This window comes from Rattus norvegicus, chromosome 13 (genome assembly GCF_021556685.1).
Source record: "Rattus norvegicus strain SHRSP/BbbUtx chromosome 13, alternate assembly SHRSP_T2T, whole genome shotgun sequence".
NCBI classification, from domain to species: domain Eukaryota; kingdom Metazoa; phylum Chordata; class Mammalia; order Rodentia; family Muridae; genus Rattus; species Rattus norvegicus.
The window spans coordinates 15,283,567-15,298,113 of record NC_141546.1 but is presented as its reverse complement, the minus strand read 5'-3'; positions in this window follow the sequence as shown (position 1 = coordinate 15,298,113).

Here is a 14,547-nt window from a genome sequence, read left to right as displayed (position 1 = left end):
GTTTAGTGCAGATTCTTTCAAACCTTCGAGGAATAACTTATACCAGTACTCTTCAAACAGTATTTCATAAAATAGATACAGAAGAAACATTACTCAACTTGTTTTTTGAAGCCCTAATTATGCTTATACCTAAACCACACAAACACCCTACAAAGAAAGAGAACTTCAGACCATTTTTTTCCTCTAGAATATCGATGGAAAAATAAAATAAAATTCTTTTCACCTGAATTCAAGAATACATCAAAATGATCGTTTGCTATGATACAGTAGGCTTCAACCCAGGGATGCAGGGATGGTTCATATATGGAAATCCATCAGTGTCTTCCATTATATAAACAAATTAAAGAAAAACACATGATAATCTCACTAGATGCTGAACAAGAATTTGACAAAATTGAACACCACTTCATGATTAAATCTTGTAAATATCATGAATTCCAGGCCCATAACTAAACATAATAAAAACAATATACAGCAAACCAGTAGACAACATCAAGCTAATGGACAGAAATCTGAAGCAATCTTGCTAAAATTAGAGACCTTGCAAGATTGCCCACTCTTTCCCTACCTATTCAATATAGTACTTAAAGTCCTAGCCAGAGCCATCAGACAACAAAAATAGGTCAAGAGGATAAAAATTAAAAAGGAAGAAGTCAAAATATCACTATGTGCAGATAATAAAATTGTATACTTAAGCAACCCCAAAAGTTCCACCAGAAGTTCCACTCCTAAACTTCGTAAACAACTTCAGAGGAGTGGCTGGATATAAAATTAACTCAAATATATCAATAGCCTTCCTCTACTCAAAGCATAAACAGACTGAGAAAGAAATTAAGGAAATGACACTCTGAACAGTAGTCACAAATAACATAATATACCTGGGTGCCACTCTATAAACAAGCCAGTAGAAAATCTCTATAACAAGAACTTAAAATCTTGGAAGTAAGAAATTGAACAAGATCTCAAAAGATGGAGAGATCTCCAATGCTCATGGATTGACAGGATTAATAAGATATAATGTCCATCTTGGCAAAAGCAATCTACAGATTCAACACAATCCCCATAAAAAATTCCAACTTGATTCGTCATAGATTTAGAAAGCGTAATTCATAAAATTCATTTGGAATAACAGAAAAAACCCAGATAGAAAAAACTATTCTCAACAATGAAAGAAATTCTGCGGGAATCACTGTCCCTGACTTTAAGCTGTACTACAGAGCAATCATGATAATAAAAGCAAAAAACAAACAAAACTAACTAGCAAACAAACAAAAATCTGTAAGGTATTGATAGAGAGACAGGCAGGTAAATCAATGGACAGAATATAGTTTGAGACCCAGACATGAAGCCAACACACCTATGGTCACTTGATCTTTGACAAAAGAGTTAAACCATCAATGAAAAAACAAAAACAAAAAACACAACATTATAGACAAATGGTACTGGTTTAACTGGAGGATAGCATGTTGAAAGTTGAAAATCGATCCATTCTTATCTCCTTGTACAAAATTCAAGACCAAGTGGATCATAGACCTCCACAATAAACCAGATATACTCAAACTAGTAGAAGAAACAGTGGGGAAGAGCCTTGAAGACATAGGCAGAGGGGAAATTTTCCTCAACAGAACAACAATGGCTTATGCTCTAAAATTAAGAATCGACAAATGGGACCTCATAAAATCGCAAAGTTTAGTAAGGCAAAGAACACTGTCTTTATGAAAAAAGGGCAACTAACAGATTGGGAAAAGATTTTTATCAATCCTCCATTTGATAGAGGGATAAAATCCAATGTAGTCGAACAACTCAAAAAGTTAAGACATCAGAGAAGCTAATAACCCTATTAAAAATGGGAAACAGAGGTAAACAAAAAACTCTCAACTCAGGAATACTGAATGGCTGAGAAGTACCTGAAGAAATGTTGAACATCTTATCCTTAGGAAAATGCAAGGCAAAACAACCCTGAAATTCAACCTCAAACCAGTCACAATTGCTAAGTTCAAAACTCAGTTGACAGCAGATGCTGGTGAGGATGTACAAAATGAGAAAAACTCTTTTTGATTTGATTGTCAGCTGGTATAAAAACAGTGGAAATCAGTCTGGAGGTTCCTCATAAAATTGGACATAGTACTTCCTGAGGACCCAGCTATATCACTCCTGGGTATTTTCCCAAAAGATATTCCAACATACAACAAGGACACATGCTCCTCTATATTTATAGCAACCTTATTTATCATATCCAGAAGCTGAAAAGAACCCAGATGTCCTTCAACAGAAGAAAGGATACAGAAATTGTCATATATTTTCACAATGGAGTACTACTCAGCTATTGCAAACAATGCTTCATGATATTCTTAGGCAAACGGATGGAACTAGAAAATTTCATCCTGAGTGAAGCAACCCATTAATGAAAGAACACACATGTTATGTACTCACTCATTAGTGGACATTAGCCCAACAGGTTGGAATACCCAAGATACAATTCACAGTCCAAAGGAAGCTCATGAATAAAGAAAAACAAACTGTGGATGCATCAGTTCTTCTTAGAATGGTGAACAATATACTCGTGGGTGGAAATATATGTTAAGTGGGTGGGGCATAGACTGAAAGAAAGATCACTCAGAGACTGACCCAATTGGAGATCCATCCCATGTGCAGCAGCCACACCCAGTCACTGTTGCTGATGCTAAAAGTGCTTTCTGACAGGAACCTTATATGTTTGTCTCCTGAGATGCTCTGCTAGAACCTTACTTAAACTGATTAATATGCTTGCAGCTAACCATCAGACTGAGTACAGGGACACGAAATGATGAGTTAAAGAAAGGACTGAAGGAGTGTATGGGTATGTGACCCCATAGGAAGAACAACAATATCAACCAACCAGATCTCCCACAGCTCCCAGAGAATAAACCACCCACCAAAGAGTACACATGGGGGGCAGAAATCCATGGCTCCTACCAAATATGTAGAAGAGGATGGCATGGTCAGGTATCAATAGGAAGAGAAACCCTTTGTCCTCTGATTGTTCTTTTCCCCAGCATAGGGGAATGTGAAGGTGCTTAGTTGGTAGTGGAGTCCTTGAGAGGGGAAGCATCCTCATAGAAACAGAGGAAAGAGGTGATAGGTGAGGGGGAAATATCAGGAAATGGGATAACATTTGAAATATAAATATATAACCTATTTAATAAAAAAGTAAAAAGGAAAATAAATTAATGAACAGTAAATACAAAAGGAGTAAAGAATCTGTATATTATGTCTTGGAAATTCTGGACATACAATTATTTAGGTTACAAATTCTGTTTTTTCTTTTTAAATTTTTATTGTACTTATTTATTTAGTTGAGTATGTATGTATGTGTGCACATGCACATATTTGTATATATGTCACAGTTCACGTATGATGAAGAAAAAATTTAGAGCAGTTGGTTTTCTGCTTCTGATGAAGTGGGTATTAAAGCTTGAAATAATTTCACTAAGCTTGTAAGCAAGGGTCTTATCCTCCTGAAACACAATTTTAGCGATGACATTTTTCCTTGTAAGAACTTAAACCATTTTTATACATATTTTTCATCATATGTTTAATAGCATATATAGTCTCTGACATGAGATGTCATTGATGTTTCCATATTACTGTTCCTTCATTCAGTCAGGGACTTCAAATGTTTTCTGTCCTTTTAATTTCTTTTCATCTGTGACGACTATTCTTATTTGTCAATTTTACTATATCTTTAATGAACTGCAATTCAGAAAAGAGACCTATGACCTGGATCTCCAGATCTTAAGATGGCATGACACACTTTTAATCTGTATTGACATTAACATTAATTTAAATCTTGAGGCACACTTTTAATCTGAGCTATACTTTCTGCTGGAGGCCTATATAAAAACAATGAAAAAAGGAAGGGTGCATTCTTCTTCATGCTTCCACTTATTTGCTAGCACATACATTGCTGTTGGTCTATTTCTTGAGAATTCCAGCTTATACAAAGGGCTAGAGGCTGAAACACCTAGTCTCATGGGAATGAGCAACAACAGTATTCTTGGATATTCTATTAGTTTGTCATTTATACAATAGCTTGTAGGTTATTCCAATTATTTTACTGTGTGCACATATTCATGTGAATATATGTATATATTCTTTCTACATGTTCTGTGACTCTAGAGAATCCTAATACATCAACTAAAACCTGGATTCATTCTATCAGTTCTTAAAAATTGTTGACCACTTAGCCTTACATCCGCTAATAAAGGTAATTGACAAAAATCAAAACCCACAGATAATAATTTTGGGAAGATAAAATATTCGCATTTCTGAAACCAAAGTGATGTGTGCCATGCTACTCATGGCTGCTGGCAGCAAAACTGGAGTTGAGGAAGAATAATAGCAGCCTTCTTTTCTCTAGAACTCTTCAATTCAACTGATAGTACATGGGTGCTAGGTTCCTTATGTCAAGCTATTATATCATTTATAATAAATTACATATATATGTAATTTTATTTACATGTGTATTATATGTATATATGTATATATATATATGTGTGTGTGTGTATAATGTTAATATTTAAACAAAAATTATATAGGAATATCCACTTAATATAAGGCTAGATTAAACTATTATACCTGAAATCTCCCTGTATTTTCAGCAGTGTGGTAATTTTGTCCTTTTTTGTTTTTGATCCACAACCTGATAATACAGGGATACATAATCTGTTGGTAGAGGAATTGTACATAGAAGATCTGCACACAGATAATCTTTAAACAGAAGACCTCTCGATAAAGAAACAACAGAGAAACCTGTAGAGAGTGAACCTTTAGACCAAGAGCCTTTAGGCAGAGAGAGAGAGAGAGATCTAGTAGACATGGCTGTGCAGGGTGGTTAATTTCTGAAATTCAACAAAATATACAATTTATTTTTTAAAGATTTATTTACCTTTTATTTTGTGTGTAGTAATATTTCTGTAGGTATATTTACAACACATGTGGATTGTTCATGCTTGCTATAGGTATATGTCATATATATGGGTACTGGGAAACTAGTAAAGCTGCATGCTAAGTGATGAGCCATCTCTTTATACTGTAAATGCATAATTTTCCTAGGCAAGTGCACTCCTAGATATTTTATTATTCTATTTGTTCCTAGAGTTCCAAAATAGCTGCAACAGACAGTCCCTGTCAGCTCAATGACTATTAGGCTTAAAAACAGATCTTTACCTTCTGTGACCTAGTTTTTCAACTAACAATCTGAAAGTTGTCAAAAAGTCTTAAAACAATAAAAAATCATTCAGTATATATTAAAAATAATTCACTCATCGTCTCTAACTATCAAACTCATACTTATTTTAATATACAAGGTGGCAATTTAAAACAATTATCAACTTTCACTTCACAAAAATAATTGTATCTGTATAAAACAAAAAAGAATTCAAATTACTCTAGAAGTTCATTGTTTTTTAAACTCATTGCATTCTCAAATGTTAAAAAGTATACAAGTTAAGCTGTTGCTTACTCTCTTAATCAGTTTCCATTCCATCAAAAAACATTATGACCAAGAAGCATGTTGAGGAGTAAAGGGTCTATTCAACTTACACTGCTGTTTATCATCAAAGAAAGTCAGAACAGACACTCAAACAGAGTAGGAGCCTGGAGGCAGTAGTGAATGTAGAGGCCATGAATGTTACTTACTGGCTTGCTTCCCCTGACTTGCTCAGTTTGCTTTCTTACAGAATTCAGGACTACCCGCTCAGTGATGGCACCACCCACAATGTTTCCTCCTACTCTTGATCATTAATTGAGAAACTGCCTTATTGCTGGATTTCATGAAGGCATTTCCTTAAAAGAGACTTCTTTCTCTGAGATAATTACAGTTTGTGTCCAGTTGACATACAAAATCAGCCAGCACATGTATCGTGTTGTGCTGACACAAAATTGCTTTACCGTGAAATCAGCATACAAATGACTCAGAATACAACTTCAATACCAGAATGACTGAATATGTACATGGAGAAGAAAAAAAGTCATGGAATAGGTCTGTAGTTCATGGAAGAGTGCCACCAGAAGTCTGTTTAAGTGTAGAATGACAGACATATGACATATGTAGGATTGTCATCACTCAAAATGCATTAATTTTATGTTTAACTTAAGAATTAATTTTATTTTTATGTGGATTGATGTCAGAGAGAGAGAGAGAGAGAGAGAGAGAGAGAGAGAGAGAGTAGAAACATGTAATGCCCACATATGCTAATGAATGCCATCTAATTCCTGGAGTGGTTGTGAGCCAACCAACATGGAGTTTTGAAATCAACCTCTTGTTTTCCTGAAGAGCAGCAAGTTCTCATAAACACTGAGCCACTCCAACATGTAAAAGAAGATATAATAGCAAGCATGAATATCCCCAACATCTTATGGGCTCACTATCCTGACATTCTCATAACTGAATAATAAACCATGTGTCAGAAAAAGAGGAAAATGAGGACCAACAGCTCAAGGTATTCTCTGACCTCCAAAGTCATAGCATGACATGCACAACCTACACTCATACAAATTAACACACATATATTCAGACAAACACACTCACATATAATTGATGTTACATTTCAAAAATATACAATATATTTTTTAAGGAAAATGTATCACATCACTTAAGTGTAGTTCTTTATTGTTTTTCTCATTAAATTACAAACGCTATGAATACTGCACCAAGCTTTATGGATAATAAGCACTTAGACTTTATAAAATCCTTAATGTCAAGTAAAAAGCATTGGGAGAAGACTGAAAAAGTAGTCATCAATTTTATTTATATCATAAGAATCAATTCAATAATTTATATAATTATTAAATTTATGAACATATGCTAATTTCCTGCAATTATAACTGTGCACCTTGTATATGACTGAACCAGAAGAAAGTGTTAGAAAACCTGCATCTGGAGATACCGATGCTTGTGAGTCAGTATTGTAGCCCAGTCCTCTGCAAAAGTAGCAAGTGTTCTTAACAGCTGAACTGTATGTCTAGTCTTTTAATTATGCTTTTAAAGTGTGGCTTAAGAAGGAAATATCTGATCATATTTTGAAAAAGTCTACAAACCTTGACAAAATTTAATAAATACCAACTGCACTTTCATTATCTTTATCATTATGATTCTAAAGTGTTTGCCAAGCACTTTGATTACTGAAATAAAAAGTTCACACCAAGCCATAATTTCACTCTTTATAGAGATTGGATAGTTTTTGTTGTAGAAAATAGGAAAATATTGATGAGTTCTTTTTTGTTGTCACATAATAAAAGGGAAAGCTTTTGTTGGATGTTCTGAATGTTCAAGTAATAAAGCAACTAACTGCATCCTGGTATGCAAGTTAGATAACCACGGAAAAGAAAACATTCACTCAAAAGACTATGCAATCAATGTTATAGAAAAATATCATTCAGAATTGGATGACTTAGTGAAGGTCATGTTCAATAATTCATGGCTATCAAAACCCTTGAATATTAAAGAAAGTGGGAAGCTGTTTGCAAATGAACCTCCACAGCTAAAGACAAAGAACACTGGGAACAGAAAGAACACAAAGGACTATCTACTGTACTAAGAAGAACAGAGGTGAAGGATAGACCAAAAGTGTTGACAGAATTGTTTATTTTTTTCTTCTTCGACTGTGATAAAAAAAAAGATTATTCTAGAAAGAGGAAGAGGGAAGTTTTATGATCTTATTATCATATGTATGAGAATTAAACTTAAAAATATTAAATATGATAATAGTTTTTGTGAAAGATCTTGGATACATGCAGAGAAAAATTATGAACTAAAACTTGTCAATGTCTGAAACCAATGAATGAATTAAATCTTCTTATTGCAAAGCTGATACAAATCACACATTGATGACACTTCACATACACTAATATGGGCATATTGAAAATAGAAAGATAATGAATATTGGTATAGTAAGAAATGTAATCTCCTACAAATTGCTCATAAGAATATCATATGGGTTCATGACTATACAAAACTTTGCTAGCTAGTCAATGAATAGGAATAAAGTCACTGTATGATTCAACAGTTCAACACCTAAGTATCCACCCAACAGAAATGTCACCTTAGTTCTAAATTTATGTTATGAGCATTATTCTTCATAATAGTTAACAAGTCCCTAAAACTCAGACTTTTATCTACTAAAAAGTAAGTGAGGAGGACATATATTGCCATGCTACTTGCTTATAAGCAATCAATTAGACCATGATAGAGCTTTGATGATTCTTGGAAACATGCAAAGTTAACATCATTAGGAACCTAACATTGTGTGATTCCAATTATACAGAGTCCAAAAGAAGAAATCTTTCAGCAACAGAAAGATGGTTATCTCTTAGGCACATGGGAGTGCATGACTGGGCAATAAAAAGCCACTCTGTAAGGTGAAGATTGTCAGCAAAACTGACAGAGCCAAAACTGAAAATCCTTGTAAAGTCTCCATGCCTCTAGCAACTAAACCATATATTGGGTCTTGTGAAGACTAGGGCCTTCATAAGCCTCTCCCAAATTACCATACATGTGAAGAGGTTAATGGGCTTAGTCTTGTGCAGTTTTCGGACTTGTAGAATATATACATATTCCTTTGTATGCACATAATTATCATACACACAGAGCAAAACAAACACACATATTCAAATGGACACACACACAGACAAACACACACAAATACACACACAGAGACAGAGAGACAGAGAGAGGAGGGTAGAAGAAGGGAAACCATACATATGCACACACACATGCATGCAATGCACATATAAACTACTGATAATCCACAACCTTAATTTCATATCTCGTAAAAATAGAAATGAATGTGTCACATGATTTCAAGGGGATTCTAATACTTTAATAATAAGAAAGGGTGATTTAGATGGTACATTTGTCAAATTTTGATGTTCTTTATGAAGTTGAATATATTCTAGTTTGAGTTAGAAAATCTACTTTTATATATTTTCCTAAGAAAAATAAAATATTGTGGTCATATGAAAGTATACGGGAATATTTATGGAAGTTTAAGACATTTTGCCCAAGCCACAAGCAGCCCAGATATCTCTCTACTTACAAAAGCATAAATATTTTGGGTACAACCATCCTTAAATACGAGCACTACTAAAGGGAAGAAAATTGATTAACACAATAGTTTGCAAAGTGAAAGAAGCCATCCAAAGGCTATGTATTGCAAGACTATTTTATCACAATTCTTCAAAGACAATCTGCCTGGAAAGGAAACTCTGTTTTCAGAGAAGGAAGAAGGAAGAAATGAGTCACAGATACACAGTTTGGAGGAAAGTGCTCACAAATATGTTCGGGGTATGGAAGGGTTAGTAAACTTACAGTTGATTTATTTGCTTAAGCCACACAAACTATATGTTATGGAGTGCTATGTCTCAGGTTGGAACTGTCAGTGTCTATGGCAACAAGTCAGATTCGTGCCCACGACAGAGCCCATTAACTTCCTCTTGTGTATGGAAATTGAGATATTTATCAAGATGAATCTTACCAAGGACTTATATATAGTTGAGATACGAGGGGAATGAGGACTTAATACTGTATTTACCCTTTTATTGACCACTGTCCAATCAATAATCCCTCATCTCACCATATTCTGTAATGGACCATAATTACTCATTACAACAAAGGAACATAGGAGTGGAGTCTAATCCTCATTCTATCACTGTTGCCAAGAAAATTTTATGTCCTTGCAGGATACCAAATTTCTGCTTTATTCTGTTTATTCATTGTAAAACAATACAGAAGTAATTGCCTTTTTTAAACATCCAGGATCATGAAAGCGAATTCAAGTATTCTTTCCCAGTTGGTGGAGACTAATTATCCATGATGAACAAATCCAGCTTTGGTCAAACTCTAGTTTCCAATAAATCAGCTTTGAGTTCACTAACACTTCCACATACAAAATGCTTTTATCATTATTTTCCTCCAAACTGTATAACTGTGTGTCATTTTCTCCTTATCATTCCTTACTTTCCCTCCCAACTCATGCACTCCTCCCCATCTTCTTTGCATACAATTGCCTCCAATAGATATCAATAAGAATTGTCATACCAAGTTTCATTAAGACTAGGCACATATCCTTTATTGAGGCTAAAAAAGGCAGCCCAAATAAGAGAATGGATATACAGGCATGAAATGTAGTCAGAGACAGCCCATGCTTCTACCTTAGCAGTCCCATGAGAAGACACAGAAGTACAACTTTTACATATGTACAGAGGATCTAGGTCAAACCACCATGCATACTATCTAGCTGTCAGTCTCTAGGAGCATCTAAGGGGGCAGGTTAGTTGATATGATGGGTTTCTGTGTGTTGTTCTTCCTTCCTCTGACTCCTTCTCTGCCTCCTGCCCTTCCACAGGATTCCCTGATCTCTGCTTACAGTTTGGCTGTAGGTCTCTCCATCAGTTTCCATCATTTGATGGTTGAAGCCTCTCTAATGGCAATTTTATCTGACTCCTTCCCACAGTGTAGCAAAATATTATTAATAGTGCTGGAGGTGGGCTCTCTCGCATTGCATGGGCTTCAAGCTCGGTCAGTCATTGGTTTGTCCTTCTTTTAAACTCTGGTTCAACTTTTACCACTGCACATTTTATGATCAGGACAATTTGTAGGTCTAAGGTTTTGTGTTTGCAATGTTGTTCCATTTGTACATTTGGAGTCTTGTCTGGTTACAGGAGATGTCCTTTTCAGGCTCCATAACTGCCTTTGTTTGGAGTTTCAGCTAAGGTTACCCTAAGAGACTTCTAGGAAGTTTCATCAGCCTACATTTATAGTTCTACCCAGAGATATAACCATCAACAAGTCATTTTTCCCTCCATCCTCTAACAACCTCTTTTCTCTTGTTTCCTTTCTGATCATCTAATATATTTTTCTCCTTCTCAGTGAGAATCAAACATTCTTACTTGGTCCCTCATCCTTAATTTGATTCTTTGATTCTTTGGCCTGATTTTACTAAACATCATGATTAATATTCAATTTTAATTGAGGTGAAACCATGCATGTCTCTCAGAGCCTGGGTTAACTGACTCGGGTTAATCTCTTCTAGTCCAGTCTATTCACCTGCATGTTTCATAATGGCCATTCCTTATAATGATGAGTAATAAGTAGTTATGTAAATATACCACATTTTCTTTACCCATAATTCATGTGAGCAGCATTCAGATTGTTTCCAGTTTTTGTTTATTAACAACAAAACTGCTACAAGCATAGTCAAACAAGAAACTTTGTGGTATGATAGAGCTTCTTTTGGGCATATGATTATATCTGGGTCTTGAAGTTTGAATAATTCAGTTTTCTGAGAAACCACCAAATTGATTTCCAAAGTGGTTTTTTGTACTCTCACCAGCAATAGAAGAGTGTTCTTCTTGGACCAGAACTTTACCAACATGAACTGTTTCTTGACTTTTTAATCTTAACCACTTTGATGGGTATACGATTGGATTCTCAGACTCATTTTTATTTATATTTTCCTCTTGACTGAGAATGATGAACATTTATTTAAGTGATTCTTGGCCATTAGACAGTCTTCTCTCTATAATTTGATTTGTTGGTATCCTGCTTCTTAAGTTGCATTTATATTATGGATGTCAGTCCTCTGTCAGATGTAGAGTTGATAGAAATCATTTCACATTTTGAAAGCTGCCATTTTGTCCTATTAATTGTGTTCTTTGTTGTACAGAAGTTTTCAGCTTCATTAGATCTCATTTATTAATTGTTTATGTTGTAAAAGTCCTGAGGTATATTTCTGAATAAGCGCGCACTTTCTAATTATTTATGAGCTATGACTAAGAGGTTTAAATCAGGTGTTCTGGCTCAAATGCCTCTGCAAGCTGCCACATTGATGGTCACTGTATTGTTTTAGGATCTGTCTATAATGTTCTGCTTGCTATCACACCAACTCTGGCAATCTGCCCTAATCTTCTGGATATTTCTCAATCTCTGGTTCATTCTGCCTTCACTGTCTCTCTAAAACAGTTCCAGTAAAACTGACTGCTCTCTCTTTCTCTTTGGACTGTTTTCATAAGTTGCTGATTTTTACTCTGTGGTTCTCAAAAGATTTGGGTACATTTGATCTCTGTCTCCTTCTTTTATTTTTCACTTTTTCTGTCCCTCAATTAGATGTCACTTTCACATATGGCTACTTCCTTCTACAAACTAAGTTTACCTTCCTGGTTTGGGTTTAAAAATATGTGCTAAGTGTTATTTATAGTACAGCTAAAAGGCTGTGTCATTTCAGCCAGGTCAAACAGGCCTAGAAGTTCTTTGGATGGTATCCCTTGGTAGAGCACCTCTGTTGTCAGATTAAAATTAGTCTATATCTTTTCCATTTCTATTTAAGTGTAAAAGCATAAAAACAGTATACCCATTACTAGATAAACAATTATCAGTCCCATTAACTTCACTATTTAAATGTGCTTATGAATATCCATTGATCTGTTGATCCATTTTAACTGCAGTCCTGGTAATCTGTAATTCAGCAAATGTTCATTTTAGCATCAAAGTTTTCCAGTCTGTCAATCTGATGAATAATCTGTTCTTTTTCAAGCAGTTTGTGGAGCTATTACAGATAGCTGTGAAACACATTCAACTCTGTGCCCCCTTTACAGTTTCAATTACAATTCTTACAATTTTTTTTTATCTTAGAAAAGGTTAAAAGTACATCAGCTTTCTCCTTCATCTGCATTGCTGTCTGTCTCTGTCTCTCCCTTCTTTTAAATGTGCCTTTCATGTGGAAGCTTGTCAATCTCTCATTGGATCATTACCATTTTTAAAGGAATCCATAGATTTTCATCAGCTGTGTAAATACAGTGAACCATATTCTCCAAGCAAACACATAACCTGACTTCCAATATGATGTTAAAACATCTGTAAAGTATATTACATATTGATCAAATTCAGCAGTGTTAATTGCAATCTAGTAACCTTTGGCGAATCTTATTAGCCTATCATATTTCCAAAAAAAAAATACAATTAGATCTTAAAGGATCTACTCAGAATTTAGACATTTAGCTCCTACCATTCCATGCCTTCATTTCACTCCATTTAGCTGAATTTTTACACATTGTCAGTGGTCTCTATATTTTGGCATTCAATATTATTAGGTTCACAATTAAGCATTCTCAGTACTTTTACTTCCTTTGTGTTTGGTTCTCAAGAAATTGTATTACATAGCATCCTTTTTCTTTCTGGACATACAGCTACTTTTTAACCTTTTCTAAGATAAAAAAAAAATTATAAAGACTGCAATTGAAACTATGAATGGGCCCAGCGTTGAATGTGTGTCACAGTTATCTGTACCCAGATCAAGCTGGGAAATAGATGGTCTCCCAGAAGTGCTGAAACACCTGAGAGCACATGTAAGACCACCACTTCTGCTCAGAGGACCCTGTCTGGAGCCCTCAGGACACAGGAATAGAGGAGCAGTCTGGGACAGGATCCTTCTAGTTTCCCTCTGCCCTGGAGCTGAATCTGTGCTACAGATTTCTGTACCCAGCTCCCACAGGAGCCAGCTGGCATCCCAGGAGTGTTGACACATAGGCTTATAGGAGGATCAAAACAGAAACAGAAACAGCAATACCAGCTCACACCAGAGATTACCAAATGGCAAGAGGCAAGTGCAAGAACCTAAGCATCTGAAACCAAAGCCAATTCGAATAATTAGAACCCATTTTTTCCACCACAGAATGTCTTGGATAACAAAACACACTTGAAAAGCAAGTGTGTCTGATTTAAAAATCACATCTTATGATGATAGAAGACTTCAAGAAGAACATAAATAACTCCCTTAAAAATATATAGGAGAAGACAAGTAAAAAGAAAAAAATACCCTAAAAGAGGTAATACAAAAATCCCTTAAAGAATTACAGGAATAAACAACTGAACAAGTGAAAAATTAATAAAAATATTCCAGGACCTAAAAATGGAAATAGAAAGAATAAGGTAATCACAAAGTGAAACAACCATGAAAGTACAAAAGCTAGGAAAGACATCAGGAGCCATACACACAGCATCATCAACAGAATACAAGAGATAGAAGAGGCGGATCCCGGCCCGCAGCAGCTCTCTGCTCCCAAACCCTGTGGGAGAGATACCTCACCACCTGGTCAGGTGGGCACTCCTGAGGCTGCAGAGCGGAGGAGACCACCAACACTGCCAACCCCTGCTCAGAACCCTGGCCCAAGAGGAAACTGTATAAGGCCTCTGGGTTCCCGTAGGGGAGGGCCCAGGAGCGGCAGGACCCCTGTGCCTGAGACACCGCCGGAACCTGAAGGAAACAGACCAGATAAACAGTTCTCTGCACGCAAATCCCATGGGAGGGAGAGCTAAACCTTCAGAGAGGCAGACACGCCTGGAAAACAAGAAGAGACTGCACTCTGCACACACATCTCAGGCACCAGAGGAAAACACCAAACGCCATCTGGAACCCTAGTGCACAGAAGCTCCCGGAAAGGGCGGCACAGATCTTCCTGGTTGCTGCCGCCGCAGAGAGATCGTGGGTAGCACCCCACAAGCAAACTTGA